Here is a 17,974-nt window from a genome sequence, read left to right on the forward strand (position 1 = left end):
CTTTTCCTATTTCAAAAGTTTTAGTTTTCGAGGGTAATAGCTACGTATGCTGAAAAAATGAAGATATTAGACTATTTTATGATTGCACATGGTAAAGAATGTGATTAAAGGCTCTTTTCCTATTTCAAAAATTTCAGTTTTCGAGGGTAATAGCTAAGTATGTTGAAAAAATGAAGATATTAGACTATTTTATGATTGCAAATGGTAAAGAATGTAATTAAAGGCTCTTTTCCTATTTCAAAAGTTTTAGTTTTCGAGGGTAATAGCTTTGTCTGTGGAAAAAATGAAGATATTAGACTATTTTATGATTGAAAATGGTAAAGAATGTGATTAAAGGCTCTTTTCCTATGTCAAAAGTTTTAGTTTTCGGGGGTAATAGCTACGTATGTTGAAAAAATGAAGATATTAGACTATTTTATGATTGCAAATGGTAAAGAATGTGATTAAAGGCTCTTTTCCTATTTCAAATGTTTTAGTTTTCGAGAGTAATAGCTACGTATGTTGAAAAAATGAAGATATTAGACTATTTTATGATTGCAAATGGTAAAGAATGTGATTGTATGTATGTTGAAAAAATGAAGATATTAGACTATTTTATGATTGCACATGGTAAAGAATGTGATTAAAGGCTCTTTTCCTATTTCAAAAGTTTTAGTTTTCGAGGGTAATAGCTACGTATGTTGAAAAAATGAAGATATTAGACTATTTTATGATTGCACATGGTAAAGAATGTGATTAAAGGCTCTTTTCCTATTTCAAAAGTTTTAGTTTTTGAGGGTAATAGCTACGTATGCTGAAAAAATGAAGATATTAGACTATTTTATGATTGCACATGGTAAAGAATGTGATTAAAGGCTCTTTTCCTATTTCAAAAGTTTTAGTTTTCGAGGGTAATGGCTAAGTATGTTGAAAAAATGAAGATATTAGACTATTCTATGATAGCAAATGGTAAAGAATGTGATTAAAGGCTCTTTTCCTATGTCAAAAGTTTTAGTTTTCGAGGGTAATAGCTACGTATGTTGAAAAAATGAAGATATTAGACTATTTTATGATTGCACATGGTAAAGAATGTGATTAAAGTCTCTTTTCCTATTTCAAAAGTTTTTGTTTTCGAGGGTAATAGCTACGTATGTTGAAAAAATGAAGATATTAGACTATTTTATGATTGTAAATGGTAAAGAATGTTATTAAAGGCTCTTTTCCTATTTCAAAAGTTTTAGTTTTCGAGGGTATTAGGTACGTATGTTGAAAAAATGAAGATATTAGACTATTTTATGATTGCACATGGCAAAGAATGTGATTAAAGGCTCTTTTCCTATTTCAAAAGTTTTAGTTTTCGAGGGTAATAGCTACGTATGCTGAAAATATGAAGATATTAGACTATTTTATGATTGCACATGGTAAAGAATGTGATTAAAGGCTCTTTTCCTATTTCAAAAGTTTTAGTTTTCCAGGGTAATAGCTACGTATGTTGAAAAAATGAAGATATTAGACTATTTTATGATTGCAAATGGTAAAGAATGTGATTAAAGGCTCTTTTCCTATTTCAAAAGTTTTAGTTTTCGAGGGTAATAGCTACGTATGTTGAAAAAATGAAGATATTAGACTATTTTATGATTGCACATGGTAAAGAATGTGATTAAAGGCTCTTTTCCTATTTCAAAAGTTTTAGTTTTCGAGGGTAATAGCTACGTATGCTGAAAAAATGAAGATATCTGACTATTTTATGATTGCACATGGTAAAGAATGTGATTAAAGGCTCTTTTCCTATTTCAAAAATTTCAGTTTTCGAGGGTAATAGCTACGTATGTTGAAAAAATGAAGATATTAGACTATTTTATGATTGCAAATGGTAAAGAATGTAATTAAAGGCTCTTTTCCTATTTCAAAAGTTTTAGTTTTCGAGGGTAATAGCTTTGTCTGTGGAAAAAATGAAGATATTAGACTATTTTATGATTGAAAATGGTAAAGAATGTGATTAAAGGCTCTTTTCCTATGTCAAAAGTTTTAGTTTTCGGGGGTAATAGCTACGTATGTTGAAAAAATGAAGATATTAGACTATTTTATGATTGCAAATGGTAAAGAATGTGATTAAAGGCTCTTTTCCTATTTCAAAAGTTTTAGTTTTCGAGGGTAATAGCTACGTATGTTGAAAAAATGAAGATATTAGACTATTTTATGATTGCAAATGGTAAAGAATGTGATTAAAGGCTCTTTTCCTAGGTATGTTGAAAAAATGAAGAAATTAGGCTATTTTATGATTGCAAATGGTAAAGAATGTGATTAAAGGCTCTTTTCCTATTTCAAAAGTTTTAGTTTTCGAGGGTAATAGCTACGTATGTTGAAAAAATGAAGATATTAGACTATTTTATGATTGCACATGGTAAAGAATGTGATTAAAGGCTCTTTTCCTATTTCAAAAGTTTTAGTTTTTGAGGGTAATAGCTACGTATGCTGAAAAAATGAAGATATTAGACTATTTTATGATTGCACATGGTAAAGAATGTGATTAAAGGCTCTTTTCCTATTTCAAAAGTTTTAGTTTTCGAGCGTCTTTGATAAAGTTAATGATTATTTAATTCATCTTAGGGCACCTTCCCTTCACTCATAAAATACCCCTGCAACAAGGATGAAAGAAAAGAAGATAATCAGGTAGGTTGTCGGGTAAGATATGTTCAAATATACTATAGGTAGGAGTAAAGTAATCTCTACATCAAAAATAAGAAAAATTAAAGTAATAACAAAGAACCGAATAGAAAAGGGGGTACGAGAAGAATTCAAAGGATCAAATCCGCATTCAAATGGTGAACTCTTTTCGCGATCCAGAGAGACTTTCTTATTTACGAAGACTCCGAGGGTTAACATAATAAAAACAAGCATAAAAATTCTTAATCAAATTAAAATAATTATCTTTCCCTAGCAGGATCTCTTGATTGGAAGTCAAGTATAATATTTATACTAGAAAGATTCTATTCACCTCATCAGTAGATAGAGAGATAGAGAAACAATCAGACAACATCAACAAAGTGTCAATATCAAGCCGCAGCTTCAAACCCAAAATGATGTTGGGGAGAAAAGTAGCACTTAGTGTGACGTAAGATGCAAATTATAAGAAAAATAGTACCAATAAGAACATGTAAACCATGAAAACCTGTCGCTAAAAAGAATGTAGACCCATAGATTCTATCCGCAATAGTAAATGAGGCTTCTATATACTCTAACCCTTGGAGAAATGAAAAATATAACCCCAGCAATACAGTAAGTAGAAGTCCCTGAAGGCATTGATCAAAATTATTTTCTATTAAGGCATGGTGGGCTCAAGTTACCGTAACCCCTGAAGCCAGTAGGATACTTGTGTTAAGCAAGGGTACTTGAAATGGATTAAAACTTTCCACTCCGATTGGGGGGTCACAAGGCTCCAACTTCAATATTTGGTGACAAACTTCTGTGAAAAAATGCCCAAAAGAAAGAGACAAAAAAGAAAACTTCAGAGATAATAAATAGGATTATTCCCCATCGCAATCCAAATCCGACCTTCGTTGAATGTATTCCTTGGAAAGTTGCTTCTCGTGATACGTCTCGTCACCATTGATATGAAACAAATATGATTGTGATTAATCCTGTAAAAAATAGCATTCTATCAAACGAATGAAACCACTTGACAAGTCCAGAAGTTATTGCAAAAGCTCCTATTCCGGTAGCTAGGGGTCAAGGTCTAATATTAACCAAATGATACGGGTGATTTAATTGATTCATTATTCTCTTGCGTAGAGAGTCATTAGAGTCATAAAAACATAAGATTGAATAATAGCTACAGAGAATTCCAATATTAATAAGATAACCTGTGAAAAGACTACAATTGTAGTAACATAAAAATTTTCTAGGGTACCTTGAGCTCCTAAAAGAGTCAATAGGAGATGGCCGGCAATTATATTAGCCGCAAGACGGACAGAGAGTGTAATAGGTCGAATCATATTTCTAATAATTTCAATTAATACCATGAAGGGTATTAAAGGTGTCGGTGTTCCTAAAGGTACGAGATGGGCTAAAGCATTTGTTGTTTCCTTGATTCAAGTATATATAATAAAAGAGATTCATAGAGGAACTGCGAGTCTTAAGGTAACTGCTAAATGTCTAGTAGCGGTAAAAATATAGGGAAATAAACCAATAAAATTATTAAATAAAATAAATAAGAAAAGAGCAATAACTAGGATATTGGCACCAAATCTGGCTGGGCCTATAAGGAGGGATATTTCCCGATTTAATCCCATTAGAACTCTCTTAGCTAAAAATTGAGGTCGTGAAGGAATCAATCAGAAAGATATTGCTATAAACAGGAGTGGGGTTAGTATTCTTAATCAGTTGGATAAAAAAGAGGAAGTCGGATCAAATACTGAAAAAAGGTTTGCTATCATTTTCAATTTAAGTAAACAGTTTGATTAGAGAATCCATTAGCAGAAGAAACAGAGCGGGGTTGATAAAGGAAAAATACCATAGTTATAATAGCTCATAGTAAAGCTATAGAAACAAGGAAGACCATAACTCAAGGGAGTGGTATCATTTGAGGAATAAGAGACTGCCATCGGCTTCTTAAAGTTGACAACCTTATATTTATTAATAAACTAAGTCTCTTTACCATAGGGGGTAATTACCATAAGAGAGCTTAAGAGGCTACCGCTTGACTTTCAGCCACCCTATGAAATTTGTAACTCAAGTCACTTTAGAAAGTCTCTCTCTCCAACAGCCTCAATCACGATAGGTATAAAACTATGTCCAGATCCACAAATTTCGGAACATTGCCCATAAAATACTCCGGGTATATTTACTAGAAGTCTGGACTGATTAAGCCGGCCTGGGACTGCATCTATCTTAATACCTAGAGATGGCACAGCTCATGAATGTAAAACGTTATCTGAAGTAATCATCAGACGGATAGCTTGATTATAGGGCACTGGTATACGATTGTCCACATCAAGTAAACAATATATAAGAGTAGAAAGTTCATTTGAAGGGATTATGTATGAATCAAATTGAATATCGTCAAAATCAGAGTATTCATAGGATCAGTATCACTGATGCCCCGTTACTTTAATAGTCAAAGCAGGATTATGAATTTCATCAATTAAATAGAGAAGACGAATAGAAGGAAGGGCAATAGCTACTAAAATAAGAGCAGGAATAACGGTTCAAACCGTCTCGATTGCCTGACCATCAAGTAGATAACGATGGAGAAATTTATTAGAAAACAATGCAGCTAAGAAAAAGCCAACAAGAGAAGTAATTAAGATTACCACTAGTAAAGCATGGTCATGGAAAAAAATAAGTTGTTCTATGAGAGGCGAGTTCCCATTTTGTAAACCTAGTTGGAATCATTGAGACACTTTTAAAGGGGGTACCCATCTTTGGAGCTTAAATCCAATGCATATATGTTTCTGCCACTTTAAAATGTAGAGATCATAGTAATTTCTTCATAGGAGTGATCAGCAGGCGGATGGGGATGATTTCATTCCACGCTTGATCTTAAATTAAGTGAAAAAATATTAATTCGCTTAACGATCATGGCCTATCAAATACAAAAAATAAATATTAATGTAGCAATTATAGATATAACTCTCCCTAGTGAAGAAATTACATTTCATGAAGCATATGTATCTGGATAATCTGCGTAACGACGTGGTATTCCAGCGAGACCTAAGAAATGTTGAGGGAAAAAAGTTAAGTTTACTCCTAAGAATATAATAAAGAAATGTACCTTAAGAAGAAATTGATTCATTCTTAATCCAGTCATTAGAGGAAATCAATGTACAAATCCTGCTATGATAGCAAAGACAGCACCCATCGATAAAACATAGTGGAAATGGGCAACTACATAATAAGTATCATGGAGAACAATATCAATTCTAGAGTTCGACAGGACAACTCCTGTAAGCCCTCCCACAGTAAACAAAAATACAAATCCTAGGGCCCACAGCATAGATGGAGTTATAGTGAGTCGTGTTCCGTGTAAAGTTCCGATTCATCTAAAAATCTTAATTCCCGTAGGAATCGCAATAATTATAGTTGCAGCAGTAAAATAAGCTCGAGTGTCCACGTCCATTCCTACAGTAAATATATGATGAGCCCAGACAACAAAACCAAGAATACCAATTGCAAGCATAGCATAAATCATACCTAATGTACCAAATGCTTCCTTCTTACCTCTTTCTTGGCTAATAATATGAGACACTATCCCGAATCCAGGTAAAATTAAAATATACACTTCAGGATGCCCAAAAAATCAAAATAAATGTTGATAAAGGATAGGGTCTCCACCACCTGCGGGGTCGAAGAAAGAAGTATTTAAGTTACGATCAGTTAACAGTATGGTAATAGCCCCCGCTAGGACTGGAAGTGATAAAAGGAGAAGAACAGCGGTGATTCCCACTGCTCAAACGAAGAGAGGTATGCGGTCAATAGACATTGACTGAGGCCGTATATTAATGATAGTCGTAATAAAATTCACAGCCCCTAAGATAGAGGAAACTCCAGCTAAATGAAGCGAGAAAATAGCTAAATCTACAGAAGGTCCGGCATGGGCAATGGCTGAGGATAGAGGGGGGTAAACTGTCCATCCAGTTCCTGCACCTCTCTCAACTATAGATCTGGCCAAGAGAAGGGTCAGGGATGGTGGAAGTATTCAAAATCTTAAATTATTCAACCGGGGAAATGCTATATCCGGGGCCCCTATTATAATGGGCACTAGTCAGTTACCAAATCCCCCAATCAAAATTGGTATAACCATGAAAAAAATTATAATAAATGCATGAGCTGTGACAATAACATTATATACTTGTTCATCGCCAATCAGGGAACCTGGTTGACCTAACTCTGCTCGAATGAGCATTCTTAGAGAAGTCCCAACTATACCTGCTCAAGCCCCAAAAATAAAGTATAAAGTTCCAATGCCCTTGTGATTCGTAGAATAAAATCAACGTTGCATAAGTAAAGTGGCCGATTATAGGTGCTAAATTGTAAATTTAGTTAAGGATTATTCCCTTTACTATGACGAATTTACGGCTCAGTAGTTTAAAAAAAAATACAAGATTGCAAATCTTGAGTTGTTTCTAACCCGGGCCTAATTAATTAAAAATTATTTATTGTAAGTAGGGTAATGTGTATATAAGTGTTCTGTGCACGTAAGATTTTGATTCTTAAAGAGAAATTTACATTTCATATATAATAAGAAGAGATGAGGTGCCTGAAAAAAGGATTACGTTGATACTGTAATTATGTAGATAATACCCTCATCTATATTAAAAGTAAATTATTAAAGCTTAAGAACTTCTTATTTCCAGCTTTGAAGGCTGGTAGTTTAATTAACTTAAAGCTTTACAAAAAGAATAAAGGAAGAAAAATATTAAACCCTATTGATTGAATACCCGGGATCTCTATTTTCTTAGACTTTACCTCTGAGGGGAATAAAAGAGATCTTATAGCAATCTTAAAATAAAAATAGACTGAGAAACATGAAGACGCAACAAGGGCTAACACAAGAAGAGGGGGTAAAATATTCATTTCCAGGGATATCCATTTAATAAAAAATCCCAAGAATGGGGGTAACCCGGCTAAAGAGAGAAGATTAAATGAAATCGAAGCTTTATAAATTAATCTAGCATTACTATTCATTTGGGCGAGGGAGTACGTGCCCTTTTGCTGTAATAAAATTACCACAAAATATAGAATAGCCAAGTAAGTCATGTAATAAACTAATATCAAGAAAAATCTACTTATATTAACTATTAATCAAGATAAATGTCTAATGGAAGAAAACGCTATAATCAGCCGAAGGTTGGATTGGTTAATCCCCCCCAATCCACCAACAAATGCTCTAATAAAAATGAAAAAAGAATTTGTGAATTGCAGCATAGCCAGTCCAAGAAGAGGGCCAATTTTCTGAAAAGTTATTAAAAGGGATAAAACCTTTCATGATATAGATTTAGAAATACTTACTAGTCATATATGGAACGGGGCCGCACCAATCTTAATTAACAGGGCTAAAGGAATTAGGAACGAAAAGGGTTGATTTAGAATACTCGCTAAAAAGATGACTGAGGCTACTGACTGAATTAAAAAATATTTTAATCTATTCTCTTTTCTTTCTTCAATTATAATAGGGATAAAGCTTAAAGAATTTATTTCTATTCTAAGCCACAAACCTAACCAAGAGTGGGAGGACACTATAAGAATATAAGAAAAAAATAGGCATAATCACTTAATCATTTAAAGAGAGATTACTCTATCATTGGGGTATGAGCCCAGTAGCTTAATTTAGCTTACTCTTTAACACCTGTGAGAGAGAAGACCCCCTCCCCCCGAGGTTACGCTTCAGTTTGAAGCGTAACGAGGGAGGGAGTTCTTCTCTTAGGTTAATCTAAATAAAATAATTTTATCCTTTTTTAACAGTAGACAATATCAGACTTTTATCTATCACTCAATTTTCCCTTTAATTAATGATTATGTTTTTATCCCTATATTAGGGGTACGGTGAGATTATTGATGTTCCTTCAAAAAAAAATAAAATTATCGGTCCTGTAATTTGCTGGAGAGAGGTCAATCTATATTGAGTATCTCCTGGGAGGAGATAACCCGGATCGCTTCCGTCCTCCTCACTGAAATATAATAAAATTATTTATTTTACATTTTTTGAAGAAAAATTTGGGTTGGTTAAATTTGCTTTTTTATGGGATTAAAGGCAATATTTTGAAAAAGGCTGTTTTCGAGGTGAATATCAGGAACCTCAGCATTAAACGTGTAAAACAGGGTCATAAAATTCCCTAAACGTAAACTTTAAGCTGATTTTTAGTGATTTTACGGGTTTTTTAATTTGCAATTTGAAACAATTTTACCTATATAGAACGTCATTATAATGATATTAAATAAATAAAATAATATTTTATTATAGGTACATTAAATAAAATATAAACTTATCCGTAGTATTTTTTCCCTGTCCTAACACTTAGTGTTAGGACAAAAAATACTACAAATAAGTTTATAACTCTATTAAATTTTTAAACCCTCTTAAGAGGGTTGTATTATATGAGATAATGATTTTATTTATCCTGGAACACCAAATCTTCCAGGATAAATATAAATCAATATCTCTAGGTTATTTCAGAAACCCTCTTAAGAGGGTTTAAATAAAATTTAATATTATATAAATGATATAAATAACGTACATTCACCGCTCTTTTATTATACCAATAAAAGAGCGGTGAATGTACTATAAAGGACGTTATATATAGTGACATCAAATCATATATATATATATTTACGTAGGCTTGACTCTTTAACAAGGCCCCTCCTCAGACATGTAGGTCTGTGCCTACATGTCTGAGGGGGGGGGGCCTTGTTTTAGAGGCAGCCTACGTATTTAAATATACCATTCCGTCAATCTATACTCCATAAAATATGCTACCATGTACTATATTTCACTATTCGTCTTTTTTTTTAAATGGCCTATAATTCTAGCCGTTTGTTGTGTTAGGTCAGGCAATAAAGTATCATTTATATGGTAATTTTAGGTATCTAGGGGTGGGTTAATTCCCTATCTAACCTTTTTATTTTCTTTTACCGTTGTTACAATCGTAAACGCGTAAATGTAAGTATTTAAATAAATTTTAATTCTTCCTTACATCAAGATCTAGTCAATAAAAACTTAATTCTTATAATCTCGTCACTCATAGTCATTTTCACTTATTACATGGTAATGAGTTAATCATCTATTCATACAAGTTTTAATAAGCAGACAAGTAGTCACTTCAAATCATATAATATTTCGAAGTTACTAGGCACTTACACGATTAATTTTCCATTCCAGAGATTTGTAGCAACATCTAGATAATTTTCTACACTTAAATAAGACTATCCAGGAGATATTTCACTCTTTACGGCGGCTAGATAATGGGTTTTGGTCGCCTGCAGGGCAGACTGCTTTCAATGATCTTATATATCTGGTCTCCTATTATTTGTAGCTACAAAACTCATTCTTAAACACACTCAAATTAGTAAATAATTCTCATCTTACTTCTTTGCCTGTGATTATTATTTTTCGTTACAATATCACTTTTACATTCTATTCAGTTTTCCTGATCTTAGCATCTAGTAGTAAAAGTTTGATTCTAGCTAGTTTATTTACTCTTTCTACGAGTCATATGCAAGATATCATTATAGGTTAGAAGTGCAGTGACTGATATTATTGCCTACTTCTTAGGTATAGCGAATGAAAAGATAGGGGGATCATTTTGTGCCAGCATCCGCGGTCATACAAGGCCCTAGAGCAAATATTTTAGGTGAACAGAGGAGCTTTGGGACAAATATATTTTAGACCAATAAGGGTGAAATCTGTATTTATTCTCTATTTGTTTGAGTAAAGCACTCTTTAGATGGCCAAACAACTAGGATTAGATACCCTATTAGTTCATTTTTAATTAACCCGGGTAGTATTATTTAAACCTAAAGAATTTGGCGGTTTCTAAACTTACTAGAGGAACCTGCCCCGTAAACGACAATCCACGAGACAACCAACCCGTTCTTGTGAAACAGCTTATATACCGTCGTTTAGGGGATTAAATAAATAACTGCTCTTAATTGCTTAGGCCAACAAATCAGATCAAGGTATAGCTTATGTTCGGGAGAGGGTGGGTTACAATAAGAACTTAAACGGAATTTCCATTTTATCATGGAGAAGAAGGTGGATTTAGAAGTAAGGCCTGTCAACCTGAAGGAGGCTCTGAGAAATGTACACATCACCCGTCGCTCTCTTGTCCGAAGAGATAAGTCGTAACAAAGTAGGCATACCGGAAGGTGTGTCTTGAAAGAGGGAGGGAGTTTGAATAAACATTTTGCTTACATTAAAAAGATACTCTTGAGAGTGGTCTCTAAATCTTTATTTACAAATTTATTTAAAACAATATTATATAAGTAAAAGAATTGAATTTATTCGAGGTCTAAGTACTGAAAAGGAAAGTCCACTAATTACAAAAAAGTTATTGTTTGTACCTTTTGTATCAGAGTTTATTAAATTTCTACCTTTATTGCCGAATCCCGAAATAAGGTGATCTATATTGGTTAAAGATGATTGTTTCATAAATCTCTTCAAGACCGATATGGTTGTGAAAAATATTTCGTACCTTTATATCTGGTTGGCAGAATACTCCTTTAGGGTACTCCGTAAGGAAAATTTTCTAGGGGACGAGCTCTAGAAAAAATTATATTATAATATCAAGGAAAACATGATTAGGCTTAAAAGTTGCCTCGATTTAATAACCATTGTTACTAAAATGATAATTTCAAAATAATTAATTCAGACTAGCCGATGCTAATTACACAAATTTAGCAATCATAATGATAGAATTAGTAGAACTATAAATGCACTTAACATAATTTTTCTCATAAAGTCCCAAAGGAATTCGGCAAAACTCATCTCCGCCTGTTTAACAAAGACATCGCCTCTCAACTTTGGGAGGTCGAGCCTGCCCACTGATGAATTAAAGGGCCGTGGTATACTGACCATGCGAAGGTAGCATAATCATTAGCCTTTTGATTTGAGGCTGGAATGAATGGTTTGACGAGAGATGGTCTGTCTCTTCGATTAAATTGAAGTTAATCTTTAAGTGAAAAAGCTTAAATGCACTTGGAGGGCGATAAGACCCTATAGATCTTTACATTTAATTCTTTTGTCTTGCGGTATGTAATTAGACAGATTAAAATAATGTTTGGTTGGGGCGACGGTAAGAACAGAATAAACACTTACAATATAAACACATCAATAAATGACCATTGATCCTTAGATGAATAAGGACCAAGTTACCTTAGGGATAACAGCGTAATTCTTTTTGAGAGCTCAAATCGACAAAAGAGTTTGCGACCTCGATGTTGGTTCAGGGACCCTACTCGGTGCAGCAGCCCAGAAAGGCAGTCTGTTCGACTATTAAACCCCTACGTGATCTGAGTTCAGACCGGCGTAAGCCAGGTTAGTTTCTACCCCCAAGGCAAATATACTCATGATAGTACGAAAGGACCTCTTGAGATTTTATGTCAACTTGGCAGATAAATGCGTTAGATTTAGGATCTATTTATAAGGAGACCTTAGTTGATAGCTATAGCTTAAATGATCTATTTTATTTTTTTACAAGTAGTTATGGTTTTAGTTTCAGTTGCTTTTTTAACACTATTAGAACGAAAGATTTTAGGTTACATTCTGTTGCGTAAGGGCCCAAATAAAGTCGGCTTCCTTGGGATCTTACAGCCTTTTTCTGATGGGATCAAACTATTTTGTAAGGAAGTTTCACTTCCTCTCATCTCCAATTTCATACCATATCTCGTTGCTCCTGTGTTCAGTCTATTTCTTTCCTTTTTTCTATGAACTCTAGTGCCATTTATTTCTTACGGTGCAAAATTCAATTTATCATTCCTTCTGGTCATTTGTGCAATAAGAGTGAGAGTATACAGAATCATGGTTGCAGGCTGATCCTCTAACTCTAAATATTCTTTGCTAGGAAGAATTCGCGCAGGGGCACAGACTATCTCCTACGAAGTATCTTTGATTATCATCATCCTTTCTCCTTTAATGTTATTTAAAAAGCTCGATCTAGGAGGATACTTAGTCAAATCTTCTTATGTAGGGTGACCTCTATACTTATGTTTTCCTCTAGGATTGTGTTGATTCATTACAATTCTGGCGGAGACTAATCGGACACCCTTCGACCTAGCTGAGGGCGAATCCGAGTTAGTGTCAGGGTTCAATACAGAATACATAGGAGTCGGATTTGCTCTAATTATATTGTCAGAATACGCTAGCATTCTTTTCATATCTTTATTATTTAGTGTAGTATTTGGGTGTATAAGCTTCTTCATATTTTGTTTAGTGGTGTACTTCTATCTCTGGAGACGTGGCTCTTATCCTCGTTACCGTTATGATAACCTAATACACTTATGCTGGAAAAGCCTTTTACCCACATCTTTAATATTCCTGTGTTTTATTGAAGCCTCTCCCAAGGGGGTTAAAAATAAAGACTCCTGGTTGCATAATCAACCTTATTCTGCTTTCAAAACAGATGCTTTAATCGGCCAAGGGGTCTAATTAGACAATTTTATCATTCAAATTAATAATAATTGGAGTAAACACAAAATATGAGAAGTAAGCACATGTAAGAATCTGTCCCAGAAAAATATAGGGGTCTTCTACAGGTCGTGCCCCAATTCATGTTAGAAGTAAGAAGACTGACACTCATGATCAAAACAAAGTTTGGGCTACAGAATAGAACTCAAGACCTCGAAACTTAGGCTTAAATGTAAAGGGAAGGGACACAAGAATAAGAATAGAAGAAACAAGGGCGATCACCCCTCCTAGCTTATTAGGAATAGACCGCAAAATAGCATACGCAAACAGAAAATATCATTCCGGCTGAATATGAGCTGGGGTAACCAATGGATTGGAAGGAATGAAATTATCTGGATCCCCTAGAAGATATGGTCTAGTTAAGGAGAGAGTCACAAGAAAAAAGATAAGGACTATAAATCCCACGGTATCCTTAATGGTAAAATAAGGGTGGAACGGTAACTTGTCTAAGTTAGCATTAATTCCAAGGGGGTTATTTGAACCTCTTTGATGAAGAAATAAAAGGTGAATTATTGTCAGACCAGCCACCAGAAAGGGGATCAAGAAATGAAAAGTGAAAAATCGCGTCAGAGTGGGATTATCAACAGCAAACCCCCCTCATAATCATTGTACTACATCGTTACCAATATAAGGTACGGCAGATACTAAGTTTGTAATTACAGTCGCCCCCCAGAAGGACATTTGACCTCACGGGAGAACATACCCTAAAAAAGCAGCGGCCATTACAAGAAACAAAAGAGCAATTCCAGTCATCCATGTCTCGAAATAATGAAAAGAGCCATAATACATTCCTCGGCCAATATGGAAATAAATGCAAATAAAGAAAAAAGAGGCACCATTGGCTTGGACAGTCCGGAGTAGTCAACCGTAGTTGACATCTCGGCAAATATGGGCCACTCTAGAGAAAGCTAAGTCTACTCTCGCCGTGTAATGCATGGCTAAAAAAAAGTCCAGTAACAATTTGAATAATAAGACAAAGGCCTAGGAGAGATCCAAAGTTTCACCAAATAGAAATGTTGGCCGGCACAGGTAGATCCACTAAGGCAGAATTAATAATTTTAAGGGTAGGTTGCGTTTTACGTAGAGATAACATTTCATTTTCTAAGATCACGGAATCACTAGATCATTGACCGTAAAGGCTTCTTATTACTGTTCAAAAAATCAATAACCAGCAGGAGCGCTAAAAATAAATATACTACTATAAATGAATAGGCTAATACGGCAAGTCTATTAACATTAAAATTGATGACCATGAAATCCGCAGGATAGAGGTAGCCCGAAGAAGGGCTCATAAACATGAAATTCTTATTTAAAACTAAGAAAGATAAGACAATTGTAGGTAGCACTCATATGAATGATGTTAAATCCACAGCAAATTTCTCATTAGCTCTTAGCGAAGATACATAAATAAACATTACCAGAATCCCCCCCAGAAAGATTAAAAAGAGAATTAGTGAGATCCATAAAGAAACATTTTTAAGCATAATACAAATCAATAGAGTTTGAATGAACAACAAGAGTGTAAAAGCAAGAGGATGATTTATTAGAAGCATAAACATGGAAATAACAACTATAGATCCTAGGATGTCAAAAGGTAGTTTAATGAAAATATTAAGTTTGGAAGTTAAAGATGTTAATAACTCTTTTGAAGACCGAGAGATTCCTCTAAATTCGGTTTACAAGACCGACATTATTTTTTAATTACTCAGTCAATTATAATAATTTATTTATCACTTTCTTTAGGACTACTAATTTTCTCTTCAAGAAACAAGCATCTTCTAGTAACTTTATTGAGATTAGAATTTCTCATCCTTCTATTGTTTGGATTATTGATATGCTCAAATTATATGAGAATAATTAACGCATTTATCTTTCTTAGAGTCACAGTTTGTGAAGGAGCTTTAGGATTATCAGTATTGGTATCTTTAGTACGTTCATCAGGATCAGATCAAGTACAGTTCCTAAATGAATAAGTGGTTCTTTACCTCAAGTTTAATATACTTAATAAAAATATACAAGTTAATATCAGAATTTCACCTAGAGTGAGGAATCACTCTTTTAACATTGACTTCAGGAATTTTCTTTTTAATAGTTATTAGATTAAAGCCAAGTTGGCCATTAAGCTATAGAATTATTCTCGTAAGCTTGTTTGTCCTCTTATGACTCACGTTTACTACGCAATCATTCATTTTATTTTACGTCTTCTTTGGGTGCTCTCTAATCCCCACAATTATCTTAATCCTCGGGTGAGGTTACCAGCCAGAGCGTCTACCTGCTTCCTATTATTTCCTATTCTACACTCTACTATCCTCTTTACCTCTACTCTTTATCATTATTGCTCACACAAGCATCTATTCATCATCCTTCTTGCAATTTTGGGGTAATTTTATAGACAAGATAATTTTCTTGCTAGCCATTCTTTCTTTTCTAGTGAAACTCCCAGTTTATTTTGCACACATTTGGTTGCCTAAGGCTCACGTAGAGGCTCCAGTAACCGGCTCTATAGTGTTAGCCGCTATTCTCCTCAAGCTAGGGGGTTATGGTCTTTATTTAGTACAAGTACTAAATATTTATAGAGAAACAACATTAATAGGGGTCTGCTTAGTAGGTGGGATCTTCAGCTGCTTGATTTGTCTACGCCAATCTGATGTCAAATCTTTAATTGCTTACTCCTCCGTTGCTCACATATCATTTGTTATTTTAGGTATACTTATATCTTGTACTTACACTAACATAAGATCAATTTTAATAATAGTATCTCACGGTATTTGTTCCTCTGGATTATTCTACTTAAGCTATCTATTTTATGCGCGTATCTGAAGTCGCAGATTCCTTCTTACTCGGAGAATCATCTCTCTTTTTCCATATTTATGTTTTTGATGACTTAGTCTTAGCTTCCTTAATATAGGATTACCCCCTTCACTTAACTTCTTTTCCGAAATATATATTTTTATCGGTGTATTTAGTCTAGACTGGGTAATAGTAATTTCATCCTGTTATTGTATCTATTTATATTCCAGTACAAGTCACGGGGAAAGATTATATATTTTTAGTTGATTAGAATACAACCTAAAGGAATATATAATCGGAAGAGCTCATCTGCTTCCGTTATTGACTTTAATTTTCGTCTACTGTTATAGTTTAAAGAGAATATTAGTTTGTGGAACTAAAGGAGAGTGATCTCTGACAGTATTGTTATATTTTGTATCAGGTTACATCTTACTAATTACCGGAGTAATGAGTGTTTGTTGTTCATTTTTATTATTCCTAACAGATGAAATCTACTTATTAAAAATATCCTTTTTGCATTTGGATTATCAAGTGTGCTTTGATTGGCTAAGACTATCATTCATCTTTCTAGTTCTCTTAATCTCTTCTCAAATTATAATTTACTCTTCTTATTATATAAGAGCTGAAACTTTTGTTACTCGTTTCATATATATAATATTAGGATTTATCTCATCTATGGTTCTGTTGATCATATCTTCGGATGGATTAAGATTAATATTGGGTTGAGATGGGTTAGGCATTACCTCATATCTATTAATTATATTTTACAAAAATTATAGCTCTTCCTCTAGAGGAATAATCACTATTTTAAGAAATCGAGTAGGGGATGTATTAATTTTATGGTCACTAGGGTTGATATTTTACTCTAAGAGCTGGGATTATATATTCTTAAGATACTTCTCTTTATCAATCATGCTTTTCTTTACCCTATCTTCTTTTACCAAAAGAGCTCAACTACCTTTTTCTGCATGACTACCAGCAGCCATGGCGGCCCCTACCCCCGTCTCATCCTTAGTTCATTCATCCACACTAGTGACAGCCGGGATTTATCTAATAATTCGTTTGTCTCCTTCATTTGAAGAGAGAGGGTGTTTTTTACTCGTTATCATAGGGGCTTTAACTTCCTTTTTTTCAGGCCTGGCTGCGTTCGGAGAAAACGATCTAAAACGAGTAATTGCATTATCTACATTGAGCCAGCTAGGAGTAATAATATTTTCTCTAGGTTTAGGTCTCACTCTATTTTGTTATTTTCATCTTTTTGCCCATGCACTTTTTAAGGCTCTCCTTTTTATATGTTCGGGGGTCGTAATTCATTCATTAGGGGTACAAGATATACGTCGGATAGGAGGGGTGTCCAGGATACTCCCTTACACTAGCTATATTATCTTAGTTTGTTCTCTTAGACTAATAGGTTTTCCATTTTTATCGGGCTTCTTTTCAAAAGATCTAATCATTGAATCTTCCGAGAGCCTGCACATATTAATTCCTAGTGCACTTATATTAGTTTCATGTCTTTTAACAAGAATTTATTCCTCACGAATTGCAATAATCTGTTTGTGCTCCTACAATTATAATTTTAGCTGTCAATACAGGGATGAAGAAGGGGATTATCTGATTCCTCTTTTTGTTCTTTATTGAGGGGCTGTTATAGGGGGGTACATTTTTTATTGATGTTTTCTGGGGGACGTAAGAATCGTCTTTAATAACATTCTTTACCATTTGCAATCATAAAATAGTCTAATATCTTCATTTTTTCAACATACGTAGCTATTACCCTCGAAAACTAAAACTTTTGAAATAGGAAAAGAGCCATTAATCACATTCTTTACCATGTGCAATCATAAAATAGTCTAATATCTTCATTTTTTCAACATACGTAGCTATTACCCTCGAAAACTAAAACTTTTGAAATAGGAAAAGAGCCTTTAATCACATTCTTTACCATTTGCAATCATAAAATAGTCTAATATCTTCATTTTTTCAACATACGTAGCTATTACCCTGGAAAACTAAAACTTTTGAAAT

At 33.9% G+C, this 17,974-nt stretch overlaps 5 pseudogenes; 1 reads left to right on the forward strand and 4 right to left on the reverse strand.

The window, feature by feature from the left end:
* Positions 1-2,887: 2,887 nt before the first annotated feature.
* Positions 2,888-3,756, reverse strand: LOC136043113 (cytochrome c oxidase subunit 3-like; annotated as a pseudogene).
* On the reverse strand, positions 3,756-4,415 carry LOC136043114 (ATP synthase subunit a-like; annotated as a pseudogene).
* A 1,010-nt stretch (positions 4,416-5,425) lies between these two features.
* On the reverse strand, positions 5,426-6,224 carry LOC136043111 (cytochrome c oxidase subunit 1-like; annotated as a pseudogene).
* LOC136043112 (cytochrome c oxidase subunit 1-like) lies at positions 5,845-7,276 on the reverse strand (annotated as a pseudogene).
* Positions 7,277-15,003: 7,727 nt separating this feature from the next.
* On the forward strand, positions 15,004-17,635 carry LOC136043115 (NADH-ubiquinone oxidoreductase chain 5-like; annotated as a pseudogene).
* The last annotated feature ends 339 nt before the right edge of the window (positions 17,636-17,974 follow it).

This window comes from Artemia franciscana, unplaced genomic scaffold (assembly GCF_032884065.1).
Source record: "Artemia franciscana unplaced genomic scaffold, ASM3288406v1 Scaffold_3023, whole genome shotgun sequence".
NCBI lineage: Eukaryota > Metazoa > Arthropoda > Branchiopoda > Anostraca > Artemiidae > Artemia > Artemia franciscana.